Source organism: Zingiber officinale, chromosome 9A (genome assembly GCF_018446385.1).
Source record: "Zingiber officinale cultivar Zhangliang chromosome 9A, Zo_v1.1, whole genome shotgun sequence".
NCBI lineage: Eukaryota > Viridiplantae > Streptophyta > Magnoliopsida > Zingiberales > Zingiberaceae > Zingiber > Zingiber officinale.
The window spans coordinates 37821306-37846850 of record NC_056002.1 but is presented as its reverse complement, the minus strand read 5'-3'; the positions used below and the strand labels follow the sequence as shown (position 1 = coordinate 37846850).

Genomic DNA, 25545 nt, shown 5'->3' with positions numbered 1-25545 from the left:
ATATTACATCGGTTTTCCACCGCTGCCAAAACTGGTGTTATTAACATATATTACATCGGTTTTACACCATTGTTGAAACGGTGTCGTTAAGTGATACTACACCGATTCATAATCGATTTGAAAATCGGTGTCGTTAAGTGATACTACACCGGTTATAACCCGATGTCTAAAATGGCAGACCTTTTACATCGCCTTCATAGACATCGGTCGATTTTGTAATAGACAACGGTGGAAAACCGATGTCTATGAGGGTTTTTCTTGTAGTGGGCCCTAGCAAGGAGGGTCGCAGACCCTAGCAAGGAGGGCCGCAGACCCTAGCAAGGAGGAGGGGCGCCGACCCTTGGCAAGGAGGAGGGGAGGGGCGCCGACCCTTGGCAAGGAGGAGGGGAGGGGCACCAACCCTAGCAAGGGAAGAAGGGGCGTCGACCACAAGGAAGAGAAGAGAATTATGGAAAATTAGGTTTTAGGGGGCACCACTTACTCCTTCTTATAGCCCTTTCCGCCGGCCCTAGGAAGGTAGAGAAAAACCAAACCAAACCATGTTGTGGATGGGTGGATGTGAGGCTTTATATAGAGGCTACAACAGGGACCTAGAGGAGGAATTGGTTTAGGCCTCCTGATGGGTTTGGGCTTCCTGTGTTCGACCCAAACACCCAACTCAAGTCCATCAATAATAAACCATACCACTAAAGGGTTATTATTGAACTACCACACCAATCCCATATTACAATATGGGCTCCTTCTTATCATGTGTGTGTTTATCTCCCTGTGTTTAAGATATCGTATGTCCATTAATTAATTGAGTTACTAACAACCCAATTAATTAACATCTGATTCTAAGAGTACTACCATTCAACTTTATTATCATGTCGGACTACGTCCACCTGCAGGGTTTATATGATAATCCTTATGAGCTCCTCAAGGGGGCGTCATCAGCCTAAATAATTAGGACATAGATTCCTTCTATAATCAACAACACACCATATAAATAATATTATCTCCCAACTCATCGGGTCTATTGATTTAACGAATAAATCTCTGTTGGACCCCGCGAGTGTTTTGATGTGATCAACCAAGTTGGTTAGGTCCTTCTTTGTGTTTGACCCCTGTGTCTGAGTGTGCTGCAGCTTAGGAGCGCAGGAAGTCGAGCGGAAGATGCAGCTAGCGAGAAGGATGGCACGGGAAGGGAGTCGACGGGCTCGGTGCGTCCGAAGGATGAGAGAGCTACGGAAGAGTACACCGGTGGGTGAGAAGAACGTGTGCGGCGTTCGAGGGATGTTAAACCGGGAGGAAGGTTGCTCGAGGAGAAGGTCGAAAATTGAGTTCGGGTGAGCCCTATTTTGGTTGGCCGGAATCACCCAAAAGAACGGGACTTCGGAAGACGAAGCAAAGAAGCAAGCAAGATGGAAAAAGCTGCCAGCCAGCTTGGAGGCGCCTCCATCAGGCTTGGAGATGCCTCCAGCTTGAAGGCGCCTTCAATGCCTGTTGGAGGCGCCTCGGACCTGGCAGAAGTGAACGTTGAGCTTTCGGATAAAGTTTTATCCACTCTCTCGATGGAGGTGCTTTGGACCTCTATTGGAAGCGCCTCGTACATCCGAGATAGAATTTCTAGAGGCTATATAAAGGCCTCTGGAACTAGGAATTAGAAATCAACTGTTCCATCAACTCTGTAATCAATTCCTAGAAATAGTTCTGAGCTGTAAGAGTGTAAAAGGCTTATCCGCCTTCAGAGAAGGAGATTTTCCTAGTGCACGCTTTTCATCGCCCTAGATTAACAACCTTCTTGGTTGTAACCAGGTTAACTCCCGGTCTTCTCTGTCCTTCTATTTAGCTTTATTGTTTTAAGTTACTTTTTATTATTGCTATTGCACTTTCGAGTTGAAAGATCCGAGGAGGATAGTTTTAATTTGTACAGGCAATTCACCCCCCTCTTGTCGACCTCCGCTGCACCTATAATTGGTATCAGAGCGAGACCACCTCAGAAGGACTAACCGCCGACTGAAGCACAATGATCAAGACGATGGCCAGAGCAAATATTCTTCCCCCGAAGTTCGACGGAGACTTCGCGACGTGGAAACGCAGGATGGAGATATTTTTCAAGACTGAATTTGACATTTTCTTAATTATGAAATATGGCTATGCAGTTCCAAAAGATAAAGAAGAAAACACGTGGAGCAAGAAGGAGCAAGCCGATTTTGTCGCCAATGGTAAGGCAGAATTCCACCTGCTTAGTGTGCTGCCACCACAAGAGGTAAGTCGAATCGGAAGCTACGACTCCACGAAAGACCTCTGGGAAAAATTCCTGGAGCTTCACAAATGTACCTCGGAAGCTAAGCTAGCGAGGCGCGACATCCTCCGGACCCAGTTAACGAACCTTCGGATGAACAACGGCGAGAAGGTAGCGCAACTCCAAGCAAGGATCAAGGAGTTAATAACTCAACTAACCAACCTTGGAGAAGAAGTAACAAACCGGGACTCAATCCGGTACGTGCTCAACGCCTTCCCCAGAACTCCAGAGTGGGCCTCCTTAGTAGATGCGTACTACATCTCTAAGGACTTCGAGGTAAGTACTTTAGAAAATTTGTTTTCTACTTTTGAACTTCACGAATCTCGAGTTGCAGAGCCCAATGGAGTAGAGAAGACTAGTCAAAACATTGCCTTAAAGGCAAAAACAAACGCTTCTGACTCTGACGCATCGATTGACGAAAACAAAGCTGCGTTAATGGTAAGACGTTTTAATAAGTTTTTCAAATCTAACAAATTTAGATCGTAGTTGAGTAAACGTCATCAAAAGACAAGGACAGTCCGTTACTGCAATTACAATGAAGAAGGGCACATCAAGGATGATTGCCCGAAATTGAAGAGCAAACAGAAAGAGAAGGAAAAGGTAAAGTACAAGAAGCCAGAATCCTCCAAATACAAAAACCTGAAAGCGACATGGTCAGACTCATCCTCCGAATCAGACCTCGAAGAATTCTCGGGGTTAGCGCTAATGGCCAACCATCTCTTCGAAGACGACTCAAGCTCAGAGATGAGCATAGATGAAAGGGGAGGAACCTCAGAAGAAGAAAGTAGCGATGAAGGAGAGCATCACCAAATCAGGTAAGTAAGGTACGTGCTCTAAGTCCTACTCAGTCATTTAAATTTATCAAATCTCTTTCTAAAGATTTGTTTAAATTAGAAAAAGAAAATATTGAATTGAAAATGAAATTAGCAAAAGCATGCCCACTTGAGATGTATGATAATCTAAAATCAGAAAATGAAAAATTAAAAATTGAAGTTGAAAAATTAAAAAATAATGCATGTTTAAATAAATTTCCAAAATCAAAAATTAGAATTTATGGGAAATTGAATTGGTACATTAGAAACCATCAGGGTCAACTTAGAAGAGTATCCAAGAAATATGTACCCCCTAAATTTTTGAATAATTCTGTAGGAAGGAACCTCTATTGGGTTCCGAAATCTGTGCTAAATTAATTTATTTAATTAAGGCTTTCAAGAAAGAAAATTAAACAAAGAATTTCTTTATGAAACTTTGTGTAAGGAAGTGGTTGTTACTCCAATAACCAAGAAGACCTAGTGCCTCGTCACGACCTGGAAGCTGAAATATTGAAATACAATGTTTAATTAACTTTCTAAAAAAACATTAAACTAGAATTAAATAATGCTTTGAAAGTTTTTTTAAAATTTTTGAAAAATTCTAAAAATTCAGTTTACTTAGAATTTTTTTTTTTAATTCTAAAAATTAATTTTGACTTAGAAATTATTTTGAAAATTTCCATTCTGTTTAGAAAATTTTGAAAAATTCATCTTACTCAAAATTCTTCTAACTTAAAAATCTACTAAATATTTTTAAATATCATACTCTTACCCTGTTTTGTTGTGATCAAAGGGGGAGAGATTAGTACAAGTCTAGGGGGAGATAATTTTTTCAAAAAAAAAATTCTCTTAAACTTTTATTTAGTTGCAATTTTACTTATTACAAATTTATGCTTAAAATGTCAGTTTAGTAATTCTCTTTAAAATTACTATTTGTCTATTTTTTACCCTAACTTAAACTTGGGTTGATGCACATCAAAAAGGGAGAGATTATTGAACCCCGCGGGTGTTTTGATGTGATCAACGAAGTTGGTTAGGTCCTGCTTTGTGTTTGACCCCTGTGTCTGAGTGTGCAGGAGCTTAGGAGCGCAGGAAGTCGAGTGGAAGATGCAGCTAGCGAGAAGGATGGCACGGGAAGGGAGCCGACGGGTTCGGTGCGTCCGAAGGACGAGAGAGCTACGGAAGAATACACTAGTGGGCGAGAAGAACGTGCACGGCGTTCGAGGGACGTTAAGCCGGGAGGAAGGCTGCTCGAGGAGAAGGTCGAAAATTGGGCTCGGGTGAGCCCTATTTCGGTTGGCCGGAATCACCCAAAAAAACAGGACTTCGGAAGACGAAGCAAAGAAGCAAGCAAGCTGGAAAAAGCTGCCAGCCAGCTTGGAGGCGCCTCCATCAGGCTTAGAGGCACCTCCAGCTTAAAGGCGCCTTCAATGCCTGTTGGAGGCGCCTCGGACCTGGCAGAAGTGAACGTTGAGCTTTCGAATAAAGTTTTATCCACTATCTCGATGGAGACGCCTTGGACCTCTATTGGAGGCGCCTCGGACATCCGAGATAGAATTTCTAGAGGCTATATAAAGGCCTCTAGAACTAGGAATTAGAAATCAACTGTTCTATCAACTCTGTAATCAATTCCGAGCAATAGTTCTGAGCTGTAAGAGTGTAAAAGGCTTCTCCGCCTTCAGAGAAGGAGATTTTTCCAGTGCGCGCTTTTCATCGCCCTGGATTAATGACCTTCTTGGTTGTAACCAGGTTAACTCCCGATCTTCTCTATCCTTCTGTTTAGCTTTATTGTTTTAAGTTACCTTTTATTATTGCTATTGCACTTTCGAGTTGAAAGATCCGAGAAGGGTAGTTTTAATTTGTGCAGGCAATTCACCCCCCTCTTGCCGACCTCCGCTGCACCTACAATCTCACCCTTTGATAAGTTAAAGAAATAAATACTAAGTATACGTGCTTGTTATTATATAGGGATTAAGAGGACGCACATGTTGGTTGCTACTCGGAATATCGTACCGGTTCCCCTGTAAAAAAATTTTGTACAAGTCCTGAACCTTTCCTAACAATCTATTGTGTTCTTTAGAAATTAAATATGGAATTACAAACAGAACTTAACATTATTGATTGCAAATTCAATTTATCTATTCTTAGAAGTTTAGACTTGGATCGCAAACGATGCTTAACATTATTAATCCAAATCCACCTATGTTACAAATTTGATTAAATATTTATTTCAGAGATTGGCTTCTAGGTTAAACATGGTGAAGTACTAGGCCTTCTTGGTTATGGAAGCATCCACCACTTCCTAGACAAAGCCTTTCAACGAAATTCAATATTTAATCTCCTTATAGTAACCCTAGGTTTAACCAATAAGAACAATCAAATCACAAGATCAAAAAACAAAAGAAACACAAATTCGAATCATAAATTCGAAACCTAGAAACGTTAGCCTCTTGTGTTTGGTATTTCAAGATCTAAACAAAAAGATTAACTAGTTATGATACGGAAACTAATAACTAGTTATACCTTTTTGTAGCTTATAGACCTCACGATCTTCTATCGTATTCCTCTTCTTATCTCGGACGTCATGTGGGTGACGATCTACCGAGATGAGAATCCACCCAAGCCTTCTTCTTCTCCTTGCAAGTTTCAGCCACCAACAATCTCCTAGAGACGAAGAACTTTAGCCACCAACCAAGCTCCAAGGGATGCTAAGAAACAAAGTCTCCTTTCTTTACTTCTTCTCCAAGCAAAATCCGGCCACCACCCAAGCTCCAAGGGTTGATGCCGCCGACCACCAAAGAAGAAGAAAAGGAGGAGAGGAAGGAGATGAGGGCCGGCCACCACCAAGGAATAGAGGAGAGGAATAATAGATGTGTTGTGAGGTGAGGCACCTCTACCCTCTCTTTTATATTCCTTGGTCTTGGCAAATAAGGAAAGTTTTAATTAAAACTTCCTTAATTTCCTTGCCAATGAAAGGAAATTTTAATTAAAATTTACTTTTATTCTTTTAATGGCCAGCCCCTACATATCCTCCAAACAAGGAAAGTTTTAAACACAAAATTAAAACTTCCTAATTTGTTTCCAGAAATTTTTAAAATAAAAATTTCTCTTTAAAAATTCCCTTCATGGTTGGTTATAAAAGGAAACTTTTATAAATTAAAATCTCTCTATTAAAACATGTGGATGATTACAATAAGGAAAGTTTTCTCCAAAATTAAAATCTTCCTTTCAGTTTACAAATAAGGAAAGATATCAAACCTTTCTCTTAATCTTTTGTAGAAACTATAAAAGGTAAAATTTAATTTTAAAACTCTCTTTTAAAATCATGAGGATGGTTACAAAAAAGGAAAGTTTTATCAAAAATTAAAATCTTCCTTTTAACTACAAATAAGGAAAGATATCAAACCTTTCTCTTAATCTTTTGTAGAAAGCTATAAAAGGAAAGATTCAAATTTTAAACTCTCTTTTTAAAACCATGAGGATGGTTACAAAAAAGGAAAGTTTTATCAAAAATTAAAATCTTCCTCTTAACTATAAATAAGGAAAGATATCAAACCTTTCTCTTAATTTTTTGTAGAAAGCTATAAAAGGAAAGATTTAAATTTTAAACTCTCTTTTAAACCATGGCTTCCACATAAGGAAAGATTTTAAAATAAACTCCTTTTATTTTTTATGTGGTCGGCCACCTAAGCTTGGGCTCCAAGCTAGGGTCGGCCACACCTCAACCTATCCAAGCTTTATCTTGGTTGGCCCTTGCTTGGGCTCCAAGCTTGGCTTGGTCGACCACCTAAGGATGGGTAAGAAGGTGGATATAGGTGGATATAAGATTTTATAAATAAGAGGCTGCGACAGGGATCGAGAGGAGGAATTGGTTTTGGTCTCCCGATGAACTTAAGCTTCTCGTGTTCGCCCCGAACGCCCAACTCAAGTTCATCAATAATATCTCATTCCACTAAAGAGTTATTATTGAACTACCGCACCAATCCCATATTACTATTGGGCTCCTTCTTATCATGAGTGTGTTAGTCTCCCTGTGTTTAAGATATAGAATGTCCACTAATTAAATGAGTTACTAACAACTCACTTAATTAATATCTAGCTCCAAGAGTAATACCACTCAACCTTATCGTCATGTCGGACTAAGTCCACTTGCAAAATTTATATGACAATCCTTATGAGCTCCTCTTGGGGACATTATCAACCTAGATTACTAGGACACAGTTTCATTCTATAATCAACAACACACCATATAAATAATATCATTTCCCAACTTATCGGGTCTATTGATTTATCAAACTAAATCGCACCCTTTGATAAATTAAAGAAATGAATATTGAGTATATGTGCTTGTTATTATATCATGATTAAGAGCACACACTTCCATAATAACAAAGGTCTTATTCTTTTATACAGTCAGTATAAAAAGAACTTACCTTAAATGGTCCTGCTCAATACACTCAGAGTGTACTAGTGTAATTTTATAGTCAAGATAAACTAATACCAAATTACACTACGACTATTCTAATGGTTTGTTCTTATCCATCTTAGTCGTGAGCTACTGTTTATAATTTATAAGGAATTGATAATATGATCTTCTGTGTGTGACATCACACAGCATGTTATCTACAATATAAATTAATTGAACAACTACACTTAGTATATAAATGTAGACATTTGACCAATGTAATTCTTTATTTCTAAATAAATATTATACAAAAAGCTAGGCTTTTAGTATACATTCCAACAGCACATCCATAATAACAGAGGTTATATTCTTTTATGTAATCAGTACAAATCGAACAACCTCAAACGGTCCTGCTTAATACACACATAGTGTACTAGTGTAATTTTATAGTCAAGACAGACTAATACCAAATTACACTTAAACCGTTCCAATGGTTTGTCCCAATCCATCTTGGTTGTGAGCTACTATTTATAATTCATAAGGAACCGATAACATGATCTTCTGTGTGGCACCACACACCATGTTATCTACAATATAAATTAAATGGACAACTGCATTGACATATATATAAATATAAAATGCAAACATTTGACCAAAGCGATTCTCATTTCAAAATATTTCAAAACAGATGTTCATACAAAAGCTAGGCTTATAGTATATATCCCAATAGTGGTACCGGATAAGGAGCAACTGGTACTGCTAGGTCAAATGGTACTACTGTGCGGGTGCCGAGTATGCAGTAGCAGGCACAGGTGGTGGTGGTGTCAGGTACGCAGTAGGCATGGCTGGAGGAGGTGCCGGATACACAGCAACAGGCACTGCTAGTGGAGGGGCCGGATATGTCGCAGGTGGTACCGTTGGTGGTACCATGAATACTATAGGAGTGGGTACAACGGGTACGATTGAGGTAGGTACGTCTGAAACCATCGGAGTCTGAGAGCCCTACACGCCCGTAGTACCATGTAGAGTCTGTCCCTGACTGACAAGCTCGATCCCAATAAACCTCTCCGACGACTCCGTCGCCAAGGATTCCAATGTCCTCTTACGTGGTCATCCTGTGCCACATCTTGGCATAGAAACACGAGTAGCTCGCTTCATATTTGTTAAATTATTACACATGTATTACTACAAGTACCAAAATTATAAAATTAATCATCATACCTATTTACCGTCTGGAGATGTTCCGTCGCTGATAAGTCCCCAAATATTACCTCGTCAAAGACTACCTCGGAATTCTGAAACATAAAAATCGACGAAAATCCGTAGAAATTCGAAAATACCCAGATTAACTCGCAAAATTGGTCTCTGATACCAAATAAATTGTCACACCCCGGAGGAGTCCCTGCTAGAGGAAATTCCGGTAGCATCTCCCCTGTACAGGTGACAATCTGATACTTGACTACATAGCCCGCAGGTCCTCACAATCCTTGGCCAACACAGTCAAAACATATACAATAACATAAACAAACAATTCACGCAGTTTATAATAAATCAGCCTCCGACTGACTACATAACAAATCACAACACGCAGTTTATTATAAAACCTACTCCACTACTCGAGGAAAACACAACCCACAATAGAAAACCATCGCAGCGAAAAACAATAGTAGACCAAAACTCGATATAACATCCACGAGTACAAGATCTACACATCACACGCATGTAGATCACAAAACAAGAAAACAAAGTCTAAAAGTAGAAAATCATATCTACACGAGGTGGGGGACTAGCGACCGGAACCTCCTGACAGCCTCAACCTGAAATAGAAATAAAGCAACGGGGTGAGTTCAACAACTCAGTAGGTATCAAGCTGACATGCATAGTAAAATATATCTAACAGTAATAATCATGGAGTACAGTCTCCTGATCAAAAATAGGAAATGCGAAAACTGAACAAGCAAAGAAATTGTACTCACAAGGACCTCCTATCCGGATATAAGGGTCATCAGACCAAACACATCATGTCTCCTGTATGCATGTCAATCATATGCAACCACAAAAATGCAGCATCCAAAATGCAGCTATCACAAGCAATAAATGCAATCCATGCATATGATGCAAATGTCTTGGTCACCCCTGACACTAGCCAACCACCTCACACATGATGGTGAGGTTGAGCGGGTAGGGTTGTGACAACTGTGCACTCTACCATCACTACTCTTGAGTGATCGAGTGGATAGGATGCTGGCAGAATACACATATCCTCCTACCCCAAATCATAGTGGGGGAGCTCAATGCTCTCATCTCCTTGTGTCATAGTCAAGAGAAGGGATCTCTGTCCGCTACCACGCTACAATCACACTAGCCATAAGCGGACCAGCGGAGCCCTGATAAAGCAACCTGCTGCAACACACCCTGCCTGATATACCACTAACTCATGAGCGGTTGTATGTGCTATTAGAGTGTATACTGAAAGCCTAAGCTTTTGTAAACATTTATTTTGAATAAAGAATCACATTTGGTCAAATTGTCTACATTTAGTTGTAGTTGTTCAATTAATTTATATTGTAGATAACATAATATGTGGTGCCACATACAGAAGAGAATGTTATCAGTACCTTATAAATTATAAACAGTAGCTCACGACCAAAATGGAAAGGAACAAACCATTGGTAGGTCGTAGTGTAATTAGGGATTAGTTTATCTTAACTATATAATTACACTAGTATACTTAGAGTGTATTGAGTAGGACCATCAGAGGTCGTTTTCTTTTATACTGACTTTATAAAGGAACAAAGACCTCAGTTATTATGGAAGTGTGTGCTCTTAATCCTAATATAATAACAAGCACATATATTTGATATTTATCTCTTTAATTTATCAAAGGGTGAGATTTAGTTCGATGAATCAATATGCCCGATAAGTTGGGAAATGATATCACTTATAGTGTGTGTTGTTGATTATAGAAGGGAACTGTGTCCTAGTAATTTAGGTTGATAATGTCCCCAAGATGAGCTCATAAAGATTGTCATGTTAAACCCTGCAGGTGGACTTAGTCCGACATGATTGAGTGGTACTATTCTTGGATTAAGATATTAATTAAATGAGTTGTCAGTAACTCACTTAATTAGTGGACATTCGACATCTTAAACACAGGGAAACTAACACACTCATAATAAGAAGGAGCCCAAAAATATAATTTGGGATTGGTGCGGTAGTTCAATAATAGTTCTCTAGTGGAATGAATTATTATTGATAAAATTAAGTTGTGTGTTAAGGCGAACACGGGATGCTTAATTTTATCGAGAGACCAAAACCAATTCCTCCTCTCATCCTATCGTAGCCTCTTATTTATAAGTCTATACCCACCTATACTCACCTTCATACCCATGATAAAAGCCAAGCTTGGTGGTTGAGCTAGGGTCGGCCAAGCCTTACGTGGGTGGCCCTAGCTCGAACCCAAGCTTAGGTGGCCGGCCTCCATTAAATTTAAAAGAATTTTAATTTTAAATTTTTCTTATGTGGAAGATATCATTTATTGAAGAGAATTAAAATTAAAATATCTCTTCTACAAAAGATTAAGAAAAGAGATTAGATCTCTTTCCTTATTTGTAGATAGGAAAGATATTTTATTTTTTCTCTTTAAAAATTATTCACATGTTGAAAAATTAAAATTATAGAAATTTCTTTTTATCAACCATGAAGGGATTTTAAAGGGAAATTTTATTTTTTAAAATTTTCGAAGACAAATAAGGAAATTTTAATTGTTGATTGAAAATTGTCTTGTTTGCTCTCCATGAGGTGGCCGGCGATTTTATTTTTCTCAATTAATTCATGTCAAGGAAAATTAAGGAAATTTTATTGTAATTAAATTTCCTTATTTACCAAAGCTAAGGAATATAAAAGAGGGGAGTTGGGGTGCCTTCATGAGACACAACCTCTATTATTCTCTCCCTCTTTTCCTTGGTGTTGTGGTCGGCCATCCTCTCTCCATCTCTTCCTCTTTGTGGTGGCTGAAACCCTCTCTTGCTTGGAGCTCTTTGTGGTGGCCGGATACTACTTGGAGAAGAAGAAGAAGAAGGAGAGAAAGCTTTCATCCCTTGGAGTTTGGTTGGTGGCCCACACAACGTCCGAGGTTATAAGAGGAATACGGTAGAAGATCAAGAGGTCTTTCTAGAAGGTATAACTAGTATTTTTCCTTTCCGCATCATACTAGTTATTTTTGGAAATAATACCAAATACAAGAGGCATACGATTTTAGTGTTTCAAATTTGTTTTCGATGTAATGTTCTTTTGTTTTTATTTTCCTTGTGATTTGATTGTTCTTTTCGTTTGACCTAAAGTTATTTTAGGAAATTAAATATTAGCTTTCCTTAAAAGGTTTTGTCTAGTCGGTGGTGGTTGCTCCTATATCCAAGAAGGTCATGTGCCTCGCCATGTCAGCACTGGAAACCAATTTTGGAAATTAATATTTAATGGAATTAATAACCTAGGTGATTTGGATCGAACGTGTTAAGTTCTGCAGGAGATCCAAGTCAAAACCTAAAAGAACAAATAGATTAAATTTGGATCAAACGTGTTAAGTTCCGCAGGCGATCCAAGTTTAATTTAAAAGAACACATGGTAGCTAGGAAAAGGTTCAGACCTTTATACAAAATTTTTGTACAGTGGAACCATTAGTTTTTCCGAGTAGCAACCAACATGTGCAAATCCATATAATTGGCGATGTGTTCAACAATAATGCAGTCGACAATCGCTCAGCATGCAATCATGCAAAATGGTGCATGACACTAAGCATGTAATCCTGAAAATACCAACCTCCTCATAATGTGTACCAAAAGGAAAACCAAGTCCATATCAATGATCTAGGTACCCATGCCAAGTAATTAACCTAGATACACATGTCAGGTAATAACTAGGTACACATGTCAAGTAGTAAACTAGGTACACATGTCAAATAAATCTAGTAGCTAGACCTATATCCTGCAATGCATTGTATGTCACTACATAAGTACACAATGCAAGAATCAAGAAGGCCATACACATAAATGCACAACAGATAACAAAATAGATATACTATGGGTATCAAGTAGTGACATACCAAGCAGATATCACCATAACTATTACTACTAGTTATAACTCACTAAGTATATCAGAATGACAATATCAAAAAGATAAGTCAAAGGTACTCGCCTCAAAAATGCCCACGTCGAGACACTCGTCTAGAATCAAAATCCTGCAAATCAAATGTATAATTTAGCTACTCTAATATGTATCCAATAGCTAAATCAAATTCCTATTAAACCAAGAAACCTAATTCATTCATTATTCTTGGTTAACTAAACAAAAATCGGATCCAACCCGAACCCTAGACTAAATTCAACATTTAATCTCAATCATTTTCGAAGCCACATGATCATCTATCCCCAACCATACCGGCATTAATTCGAATTAAGCTAAAATAAGAATCCAATTCTAAACACATCCCCTTTTCATCAACTAGCTAATCAAACTAATACAGAAATGAATTCAAATCTGCAACCATCTGAAACTAAACAAATCTTACCTTACTCCAAGATGATCACTAGTAGATCACAGCCAGAGTGGTTCACTATTAGAAGAGAATGACTGGAGCTGTAGATAGTCGGCGAACAGTGCTGATCGAAACCAAATCTGTTTGCTCTTCTATCAGCCCACTGCTGGAAACCCCTTGCTGTCAGAAATATAGTGACAGAAGCCACAAGTGTTGTTGTCGATCTCTAAAGTAGATCTAGCAATCGATGATTCACAGCTAGAGACTCACTGTCAAGATCGATAATTAGGGTGGGATGAAGCTACTAACCTCCAAATCAAATCCCCTCAAGTGCCAAGGAATCCATAGTGTCGGCAAGATGGATTGCAAAGAAAGGAGGAAGAAGCGATGACTGACCAACCTGGTTAGGGCACCACCAGATCAAGAAGAAGGGCGTTTGGTGTCGGCCATAGGCTTGCCGCATGAGGAACAAGGCGACGGTGAACTAGGGCAGAGGGGCAGCGACGATCGCTCTAGAGCAGAGATAAGAGGGAAATTGGGGCAGAGGCGAGAGGGAGGGAATGAGACTTCCTTGCCAAGGGGTTTTATACACGTGGGAGAAGAGGCATCATGTTGGGCGGCGCCGTCAGTTTGGGGAAGACGAAGAGATCGGCGTCCAAAGAGGGGAGGAGGAAGAATAGGGGAATTGGGCGGTGAGGATGGGGCACGGGATCAGGAGAAGAGGAGAGAAAAAGAAAAGACTTATATAAATATATACTTAGGTTTTGCTTAATCAAACCCTAAGTATATTCCTCAATCAACTCACACCTTTGAGTATTCCAAACAGGCTTTTCCCAAACCTATAAATACATCCCCTCCAAATACGTCATACGAGCTCCAAAAAGTTTCTAGAAAATTCTTAAAAATTTCTAAAAAATCCAATAAGATTATTCGTCTATTAAACCTTATTATTTAATTATTATTTTGAGTACCGTATTTTACACTCTGACACGACAAACCTTCAAAATTATTGTGAACTCTAGCCACAGACCACTCGAAGTGAAAATAATAGTCACGTATCTCGAACTATCAACGTTATGTCACAATGTTTCAACCCTTAATCTAGTTATGTATGATAATATCCTTCTTTTTGTTCTTCTCAACAAGGTAGAGACTACAAACCTTCAATACCCTTCTCTTATTTTTTAACCTTACCCATAATTCACACAAAAAGTATGAATTTATAGAAGAAGATAAGAATACAGATAGTCATTCCATTATGAGAGTTACTAACATTCATTTATATTAATGGAGTCATTTATGTTAGTAGAGTCAGAGATGGAGTTACTAACATTTACTTATATTAGTGGAGTCATTTATGTTAGGACCAAAAGTAACTAGATGGGGGGTGAATAGCTCGTCGCGTTCGCTAGGTGCTCGGCGTTGCTTGGCGTTGCTTGTTTCTTCAAGAATATGCAGCGGAAATACAAAGAAACAATCACACAACGCTAACACGGTTGGTTTACTTGGTATCCACCTCACAAGAGGTGACTAATCCAAGGATCCACACCAACACACACACCCTCCACTAAATAAAACTCTCCTTTATGGTAACTACCAAGGGCGGAGAAGCCCTACAAGACTCTCGGTACAAGAAGAAGGAAAGGGAAACAAAATACAAGCACAAAGCTTACAATGAATGCAGAAAACCCTAACCCTAGCTTCTCTTCTTGCCTTTGATCCGCCTCTTGACTCGGAGAGCTTCCAAGAATCTTCAAGAACTGGCGATCACGAGCTTTGAGAGTGCTGTGGAGGAGCTGGCGAAGATCCGAGATGAAACCGTGAAGAGACAACGCACGCCTGCAGCTCATATACGACGCCACGGTCGGATCCCGATCGATTCGAATATTCCCAATCGATCGGGAGGCTTTGGATCGATCCACGGATCGATCCGGCGCTTATCGCCGAAAGCGCTGGATCGATCCACGGATCGATCCGGCGCTTATCGCGCGAAGCAGCGTCAATCGATCCCGATCGATTGGGACCTCTGAATCGATCCACGGATCGATCCGGAGGCTCTCTGTTCGCACGTCCGGATCGATCCACGATCGATCCGAGCTGAATCGATCCATCGATCGATCCAGGCGATTTTGTCCAAAACCAAGTCCCAAACCTCCCAAACCAACATCCGGTCAACCTCGACTGTTGGTATGTCATGCCTAGCATCTAGTCACTCCTTGACCTGCTAGGACTCCCTTACCAAGTGTCCGGTCAATCCTTTGACCCACTTGGACTTTTCTCTGTGCCAAGTATCCGGTCAATCCTTTGACCTACTTGGACTTTTCTCTGCCAAGTATCCGGTCAATCCCTTTGACCTACTTGGACTTTTCTTTCATGCCAAGTATCCAACAATCCTTTGACCTACTTGGACTTCCAGCCGGATGTCCGATCATCCTTGATCCATCTGGATTTTCCTTGCGGCTTCACTCACGGGACTTTCACCTAGCTTCACTCACTAGGGTTTTCCATCCGCTAGCTTCACTCACTAGGACTTTCACCGGCTTCACTCACCAGATTTCCATCCGCCTAGCTTCACTCACTAGGACTTTCACCGGCTTCACTCACCGATTTCCATCCGCCTAGCTTCACTCACTAGGACTTCCTTCCTGGCTTCACTCACCGGGACTTTTCTTCTGCATGGCTTCACTTGGACTTTCCTACTGCCTGTCTTCACTCACCGGGACTTCCATCCGCCTAGCTTCACTCACTAGGTCTTTCATTTTGCCTAACATCCCAGTTAGGACTTCCATCAAGTATCCGGTCAACCTTGACCTACTTGACTCTTCTTCAATCAATATCTTATTGTCAAACATCTAAACCCAAACCAAGACTCAGCTTGACCAGGTCAACCTTGACCCGAGGGATATTGCACCAACAATCTCCCCTTTTGATGTTTGACAATACCACAATAACACTTACAATCCCATATGTAAGTTAGGCTAATCTCATAGCCTCCTTCTTCATGCCACTAGGTAATGAAAGCATAAATTAAGCTCTTCATTCTCCCCATAAGAGCAAACTCCCTCTAGGTAATGAAAGCCTAACTTACTCCCTTTCATGAGTCCTTTCATTCTCCCCCTATGACCTTCTCATAGGTAATGAAGGCCTAAGCTTAACCATACATTCTCCCCCTATTGGCACACATCAACCCATCGTTGGACACACATCAACCTATGCTCCAATTCTGGGCACACTTCAACAAATCCATTTGTTGAAGACTCTCCCCCTGAAGAGTTGCTCATCGTTGTTCACAACATCACTCGTTGTGATCAACACGATAATGAAGGTCCCATACCCTTCATTTATCCTTAACTTCTCCCTCAATGTAGACAAATACCCAACCTTGAGCATTATCTAACCACTTGAGTTCCCACTTGAAATAATGAGGATATCCACTCCCCATTTCTCCCCATTTCAAGTTTAAATGCTCAACCTTGAGCAAGTTCACAACAGAAGGTTAACCACCTTCCAAGGTTCATGAAAAATAATTTTCATGTCTTTAAAGAGTCCCTCCTCCTAAAGACATGGTGGTAACTTCTGTCATTGTACCAACAATGACTTGGAATCCCTAAAACATTAGGAAACCCAAATTTAGAAGTTTTGAGATTCAAATATTCAAAATTTGAAACAACCTCAACCTAAACTTCTACTTAGTCTTCGTTAACCAATCCATCCTTGTTTTCAACATGAAAACACCCTTTGTATGTATACAAATGTATTTAAGGGGTTTGGAATGGTTACCTACACTAAAATAGGTTCAAAGATGCTGAAATCAGGCCTTCCCAGCCAAAACCAGCAACTTGGATCGATTGAAGTTGGGTTCCAATCGATTGAACCTTTCTGAATCGATCCACTGATCGATTCAGACTCCCTGGATCGATCGGCTGATCGATCCAGCGAGCTTCTGCTCGCGGGAATTGCCGTTTGAATCGATCCATGGATCGATTCAGGAACTCCAATCGATCCATGGATCGATCGGAGCTCTGATAGTTGCTGAAATTCCATTTCAGTCAACTTCAGAAACCCCTAGAAAATTCTACAAAAATCCAAAAATTATGAAATTTCGTGTAGACATTATTTAGGGCATACTTAATCATGGAAAAATAGCTTTCTATGAAAATACATCATATTTTCAAAGATTGACACAAACTTGAAAACTTGCAAAAACTTTAGTGTTTTCTTCAAGTTTGTGTCTAACTATTCAATGGTGATTACTATCAAAAGATAGCCTTCACCAAGGTTTTCCAAAACATTTTAAAAACATTTTCAAAACCAATATCCCATCATGTTCCTTGGGCATAATGCACATGACTTGTACATTAGCTTTCCCAATGATGGGAAAACACATAACTATGTGTTTTGATGAACTTAAAAACTCAAAAGAATGCACTAAATCAACATGTTGAGTTTTGTTCATCATCCTAACATCTCACTTGTATCTATTGTGGACAAAACACATACAAGTCACCTTATAGTCTTTGTGAGATGTAGATTTTGGTTTTTGCCCTAATCTAGGGATCATGCATATTTATCTAGGCATTTTAGAAATGTTAGACATCCACCTTGGATGTCACTTGTCAATAAGTGTCGTTAAATGTCATTTGTCCTTAATTACAAGGAATTAAACTTAATGCATGATTATGTTATGGCATACATCAAAAGAAAATAATTTTCAAAAGAAAATATCCTATTACTACATGATGTATGAATGTCATGACATGGTATTTTTGGATTTTTCATAATAAAACATGAATGCAAAACTAGACATGATGTCATGGCATATTATGGGCAAACAATCATGGCAAGATTTAGCATAAATAAAATATACCTAGATTAACTATCTAAGTATCCTTAAAGTCTTAGCTAAACTTACAACTTAAACCTAGATTGCCCTAAAGTGCTACAAGAGAATGCCAAAGCCTAAATTTGGCATTTCTAATTTCCTTGATTTAATGTATGCCAATTGAAAATAAACATGTCCTCACTTGTTGGCATATTCCATTTTTCTTCAAGAGTAGCACTTTTGAATTTAGGCCCGGATTGCCTTAAATTGCCTAAGAACATACCAAAATCCCAACTTGGTATTTCTCAAGGTTTTCCCAATTTGTGCCATTTTAAGATAAAAACAATTTTTCACCATTTGGCACATTTTACTCTTTCAAGGAGTAATCAATAATTCCATTTCATTTTCAAAGGTTAACTAAAACCTTGAAAATGCTCCTTGAGTGTCAATTTCCTCAAAGTTGGGTTAACTACCCTTCTAATCGGAGTTGACACTCTCTAACCCATCTATGGGGTAGAGAAGATGCTCCTAGGAACCCAACACCTATTGGTGCTCCTTGGATGCTCTAGGTACTCCCTAGGGATAACTTCCCTAGATACCTTCCTAGTGACCTTGTTGGGCTTCTTAGAAGCCTTGGTCACATTTTCTAGGTCAACTCTAGGGATAGCTTCCCTTGTAACCTTCTTTGTGACTTTCTTAGACTTCTTAGAAGTCTTAGTCACATTTATTGCAAAAATACTCTTAGGGATGACTTCCCTAGTATTCTTGGCTTGACCACTAGACCTAGGGTTTGTTCCATAACTATATGGAACTCTATGGTAAGAGGGCACATCCTTATTAGCCTTTGGTTTGTATCCCAAACCTCTATGGCCATTAGATGACCTTTGTGCTCCTAGACCTAGGTTATGCTCATTTTGCCCTAATAGGATATTTTTCATCCTTTTTAGGGTCTTTTCCATTTTATCAAGTCTTGACCTCAAGACTTGATTTTCTATCACTAAGTCCTTAGTTTTAGATTTTTCATTTGATTCATGAGCATATTTGTTCTTGGGCTTGTATCTAAAATCTTTAGAGTTATTGCCCAGACTTTTACCTACATTCCTAGCCTTAGGTGTAGTGGTTTTAGCATGAAAAGCTATATGTTTTTCTTTAACGCTATCATGCTTTCTATTTTCATGGTAAATAGCATTAAAATGATATAAGTTAGAACTATCATGCTTTTTACCATAATGTAAAGGGGTAGGCTCAATAAATGTTACCTTCTTCTTTACCTTGGAGGCTCCCCCTTGACTAGTGCCTCCTTGAGCCTTGACCACCTTCTTCCCCTTGGGGCATTGACTTCGGTAATGCCCCTTTTGATTGCAAGAGAAGCATATAATATGCTCCTTGCTCTTCTTTGTGTTGGGAATGATCTCCTTGGGCTTCGCCTTGCCCTTTTGTGCCACTTGGCCCTTCTTCTTGGCCAATTTAGGGCACTTGCTCTTGTAGTGCCCATGTTCCCTACACTCAAAGCATATAATATGATTTTTATTTTTAATTGAAATATTTATACCTTTGCTTGTAGGGGTGGCATCTTTCCCTTTGGATCCGGAGGTAGAAGCTTCCTCTTGATCCGATCTTGATTCTCCTCCATTTGATTTTTCTTGACTCGTGGAGGTAGAAGCTTCTTCCATCTCTTCATCTCTTGACCCGGATGTAGAAGCTTCTCCTTCTTCTTGATCCGGTGTCACCAAGGATTGCTCCCCCTCAATCCTAGAGGTGGAGGCTTCATCATCTTGAATATGAAACAAGGAGTATGCTCCCTCCTTGTTCCCTTCGTTGCATTCCCTTGAGGATGAAGCTTCTTGGATTTCCTCTTCTTCGGAGGTTGAGCATCTCTCAACTCGGAGTCCTCCTCTTGGTCTTGCTCCAAAGAGTCACCCTCTCTGGATTCTTCATGATCTTGTACAGTGGAGGGGATCTCTTCATGAAGCTTAGCCAATTTGCTCCAAAGTTCCTTTGCATCTTCAAATTCTCCAATTTTGCAAAGAATGGTGCTTGGCAATAAATTGACCAAAAGCTTGGTCACTTTGTCATTTGCCTCGCACCTTTGGACTTGTTCCGGGCTCCATTTGCTTTTCTTTAGAACTTTGCCCTTTGAATTTCTTGGAGCCTTGAAGCCTTCCATTAGAGCAAACCATTGCTCTATCTCCATCATAAGAAAATTTTCGATTCTTGATTTCCAAGAATCGAAACTCGTAGAAGTGTATGGTGGAGCCACCCTTGTGTCAAATCCAAGCCCATCTTGGAATTGCATCTTGAAGTTGAGCTTGATAAAATCTTGAACTTGAAGAATTTGCTCCAACTTCTTCACCCTCTAGCTTTTCTTGTTATACTTGACCCTTCCGGCGATGATTCCGGTGAAGAGCGGCCTTGCTCTGATACCACTTGTTAGGACCAAAAGTAGCTAGAGGGGGGAGTGAATAGCTCGTCGCGTTCGCTAGGTGCTCGGCGTTGCTTGGCGTTGCTTGTTTCTTCAAGAATATGCAGCGGAAATACAAAGAAACAATCACACAACGCTAACACGGTTGGTTTACTTGGTATCCACCTCACAAGAGGTGACTAATCCAAGGATCCACACCAACACACACACCCTCCACTAAATAAAACTCTCCTTTATGGTAACTACCAAGGGCGGAGAAGCCCTACAAGACTCTCGGTACAAGAAGAAGGAAAGGGAAACAAAATACAAGCACAAAGCTTACAATGAATGCAGAAAACCCTAACCCTAGCTTCTCTTCTTGCCTTTGATCCGCCTCTTGACTCGGAGAGCTTCCAAGAATCTTCAAGAACTGGCGATCACGAGCTTTGAGAGTGCTGTGGAGGAGCTGGCGAAGATCTGAGATGAAACCGTGAAGAGCTACCGCAGCCATCACACGCCTGCAGCTATAAACGACGCCAACGGTCGGATCCCGATCGATTCGAATATTCCCAATCGATCGGGGAGGCTTTGGATCGATCCACGGATCGATCCAGAGCGCCTCTGTGCTCTGGAAAAGCGCCTGGATCGATCCACGGATCGATCCAGCGCTTATCGCGCGAAGCAGCCGCGTCCCAATCGATCCACTGATCGATTGGGACCTCTGGATCGATCCACGGATCGATCCAGAGGCTCTCTGTTCGCTGGGACAGGTCTGGATCGATCCACTGATCGATCCAGCACTTGATTTTTGTCCAAAACCAAGTCCCAAACCTCCCAAACCAACATCCGGTCAACCTTGACCTGTTGGTATGTCATGCCTAGCATCTAGTCACTCCCTTGACCTGCTAGGACTCCCTTACCAAGTGTCCGGTCAATCCCTTTGACCCACTTGGACTTTTCTCTGTGCCAAGTATCCGGTCAATCCCTTTGACCTACTTGGACTTTTCTTTCATGCCAAGTATCCAGTCAATCCTTTGACCTACTTGGACTTTTCTCTGTGCCAAGTATCCGGTCAATCCCTTTGACCTACTTGGACTTTTCTTTCATGCCAAGTATCCAGTCAATCCTTTGACCTACTTGGACTTCCCAGCGCCAGATGTCCGATCATCCTTGATCCATCTGGATTTTCCCTTGCATGGCTTCACTCACCAGGACTTTCACCTAGCTTCACTCACTAGGGTTTTCCATCTGCCTAGCTTCACTCACTAGGACTTTCACCTGGCTTCACTCACCAGGATTTCCATCTGCCTAGCTTCACTCACTAGGACTTTCACCTGGCTTCACTCACCAGGATTTCCATCTGCCTAGCTTCACTCACTAGGACTTCCTTCTGCCTGGCTTCACTCACCAGGACTTTTCTTCTGCCTGACTTCACTTACCAGGACTTTCCTTATGCCTGGCTTCACTCACCAGGACTTCCATCTGCCTAGCTTCACTCACTAGGTCTTTCATTTTGCCTCACATCCCAGTTAGGACTTCCCAGTCAAGTATCCGGTCAACTTTGACCTACTTGACTCTTCTTCAATCAATATCTTATTGTCAAACATCTAAACCCAAACCAAGACTCAGCTTGGTTACCCAGGTCAACCTTGACCTGAGGAATATTGCACCAACAATTTATGTCAGTGGAATCATGAGATAACTATATTATTCCATTTGAATGTCCTATAATGGGCATAACATTATATAATGCCCCCATAATGGACATAAGTTACTAACACGAAACTTTAAAAGTTTAAGTTCTTCCTTGCATCTCAGTTGTTGAAAGTTACTCTGATTCATCATTAGTAAATTTATCATCAAGATCGATATTTAGAATGGTTATTTCCTTCCCTTTCCAATACCGAGATGAACTTCTTTTCATTAGAATTGAAACATTAAAGTTGAAAGCAGTAGACATTTCAAAATTCAAAGATATGAGTTGAGAAGCTATTGTAAAATTAATGAAATAAACAGTCTATTTATATTTATAGAGTTTGACAATAATGACCAGTTAATCATAGTTACTAATAAAAAAATCAAATATTTCAACTATTTAAAAAATAAAAATATAAAAGTTATTTTAAATGGTCGAAACCCTCAATTAACTAGTGATCCCAATGGTTAAAACCCAATAGTAACAAAAAATAAATAAATAAATAAATAAACACTTGAGTTGACGGTTGGAACCAACAATTCAATCCGTCAGTTAACAATTAAAGAAAGGCTAGAATCGAAACCAACCTTTCTAGGACAGGCCAATTACAATTCTAGCCTACTTAACTAGGCGCCGATCCATTGACTTGATTTTGTGTCCAAGCCAAGTCTAATTCAGACCAGGCCCTAATCAGGTCTACCACCATGTTTATTTTTCATAAAAATACTCTTTTATGAAATATTCTAAATAAAAAAGAATAACCTATGTTTATTTTTGAGAAAAAAATTAAAAAGATGTTCATAAGTACGGAATCAATAAAAGAGCGTTTCTCTTTTCTAAATATTAAAATAATGCCCCTATTTTAAAAACACATATTGTAACATTATTTTAGCTACTACCATATATAATAAATAATTTTTTAATTTAATTTAATAAAAATACCGTATATAACACTTTTATATTTTTTTAATCTAATTGATCAATATTATTTAATTTTAATTAAAATCACTTAAAAACATCAAAATCATCATAAAAATATAAAAATCACGTTAAATAGTTAACCGTTGTAATAATCATTTATTTAGTGACTGCTGCAAATAATTTTATGATGATTTTGATCAAAATGATTTTAATTAAAATTTTAAAAACTAACCAAATTTATAAAATATATATATATTAAATACTTTATATATAATTTTTTGACGGAGTTGAACTGACCATTTGCCAAAGGATACACTTAAAGTTATGGAACCCTCAAATGCAAATTGATTTCTTGTAGGAGACTCATAACTTCAATAGGAGGCTTAGAACGAGAATCGTATATCATATCTATCTTATATATACTTCATTTTCAAATTTCATAATTCTTCTACGTCCATCAATTAGTTTACGTAAAAATTCATTGATGACCTTAGCATACTCTAATGGGATTTAATCCAAATCTGGTAAGTTTTTGTAATGCCCCTCAATCTTATTGTGTCCTAAAGTCTTATATTCAAGACTTTCCTAGCCATGCATGTTTACCTAATTTCAATTGGGATGCCAATTGACACTCATAACTTGATGTAGATGGCGCATAATCAGGATTACACATCATATCTATCTTCTATACATTCTACTCTTCGACTTTATCTCTAAATTTTAGAATTTCAAATCCTCTATATCCATAAATAAGTTTCGACCAAAATTTATTAATGGTGTTAGCCAACTCTGATGAGACTTAATCTAAATCCTATAGGTTTATGCAGTGCTCCTCAGACTCCCCATGATCTAAAATCTCATATTAAAGCTCTTCCAAACTGTGCATAATCTATTTTTAAAAATTTAATCGACATGTAAATTGACACAACCCATAACTTTTTGTAGGAGGCTCAAAACCAGAATTACATATCATATTTATCTTATATACACTCCTCTCTTACACTTCATTTCCAAGTTTTTTGATCGAGGTCCATCAATAAGTTTTTAACAAAATTCATTAATGGCCTTATATAACTATTATGGGACTCAATCCAAATTCTTTCGATTTCCATAGTTCTCCTAGTCTCACCATACCTTAAAGTCTCAAATTCAAGGTATTCCTAATTATACATAATCTATTTTCAAAAATTCAGCACAATATATAAGTGGTGATGTGTTAAAAAATGCTTTTAGAAATTAATATGCCCCCGGGCGTAGCATAAACGGTGGGCGTATGATATCTCTGGCGTAATGGTCAGCGGTCGATTTTTAAAAACTAACGACCTAAGGTTTACCCCACCATACGCCTGACGCCTATGTACCTACATGTACCTCTCTTAATATCCATGGGACCGATACTAAAGGGATCATCACAATACAAATGTGATGATATTTTGATGAAATTAACACCAAAGTGGTGTTGATTTCATCAAAATAGTATTAAGGTGTTAATGCTTAATCAATATAGTAGCAAAGTATTTTTATTTTAAATTATTTAGTTTTTTATATTTCATTTAAATTTTCCTCTTCTAATTACTATTAAAAAATATTTAATTTTATATTTATTAATCATTTCTTTAATTTTTATAATTTTTTATTAACCTTCTTTTATATTTTTTTTATTTTTTTATTTTTTATTAAAATTCTAAATTTTAAAAAATATATATAGATAAATTTAGAAGATTATAATAAATTTAATGACGTATATTTAACAAAAGATTTTTTCAACTTTTGGAAATAATTAAATTTTATTTTTTGATTTTGTTTGGTAGTTTGGTTTAAATAAAAAAAATCAATTTTTTTACTTTGGTTTAAAGAAGAAAGATAAGAGGGGTATTATCTCAAAATAGTGTGCCTTTGAGAAATAAAAAATTATGATGCATCCTTTCGAAATATAATTACTTTAAGTTCACCCTTGATAATTATCATATTATCGCATACTTTTTATCAACTCCGTGTTGACCTGGGACAAATTGATGGAGGCACTAGAGGGGAACATATTCATCTTTTACCATCATATTATCGCACACTTTTGACAATTCAAATAATAAAGAACATCCACCCTCAAGCTATGGTGCAATATCCACGACTCATTCTTAATTATGATATATAGTAAGATATTTTTCTCCAATAAAATAATAAATCTAAGATATTAAATTATTGAGTTGCCTATTGCAAGAGCTTCCAAATTTATTAATGGACATAAAAAATATATAAGAATGAATTAGTCATCCCTAGAATGAATAAATCTGGAAGTAATCATCTCTAGAATGAATAAATCCGGAAGTTTGGATATTTGATACGAACTTTAAAAAAACACTCATTTAATTTTTACCTTTTATTTTTCTTTACAAAATATTTTTTATAAAATTATATAATAATTTTAATCAAAACTATTACAAAATTAATTAAAATTACTTTAATATTAATCAAACTTTAGCTATAACTCAACATTAATGTAATTTTAAACAATATACTCTACTTTAGCAATTTTAGCCAATTGTTTTTATAATTCTCCTTGCCCTCCTCCTGATTAACCCTCACTCTCCCGAACAACTTACAGACACGTTATGAAGACTATATACTTAAATTTATATCCTTGCATGTTCATCTATTGACGGATCAACCA

At 38.4% G+C, this 25545-nt stretch overlaps 1 long non-coding RNA gene across 1 annotated transcript; it reads right to left on the bottom strand.

The window, feature by feature from the left end:
* Positions 1–12691: 12691 nt before the first annotated feature.
* Positions 12692–13744, bottom strand: LOC122018676. The gene is made up of 3 exons (XR_006121867.1): positions 13347–13744; positions 13071–13274; positions 12692–12740 (listed from the first exon to the last, which is right to left on the bottom strand). It is a non-coding gene; the product is annotated as an uncharacterized LOC122018676 (long non-coding RNA).
* Positions 13745–25545: the final 11801 nt, after the last annotated feature.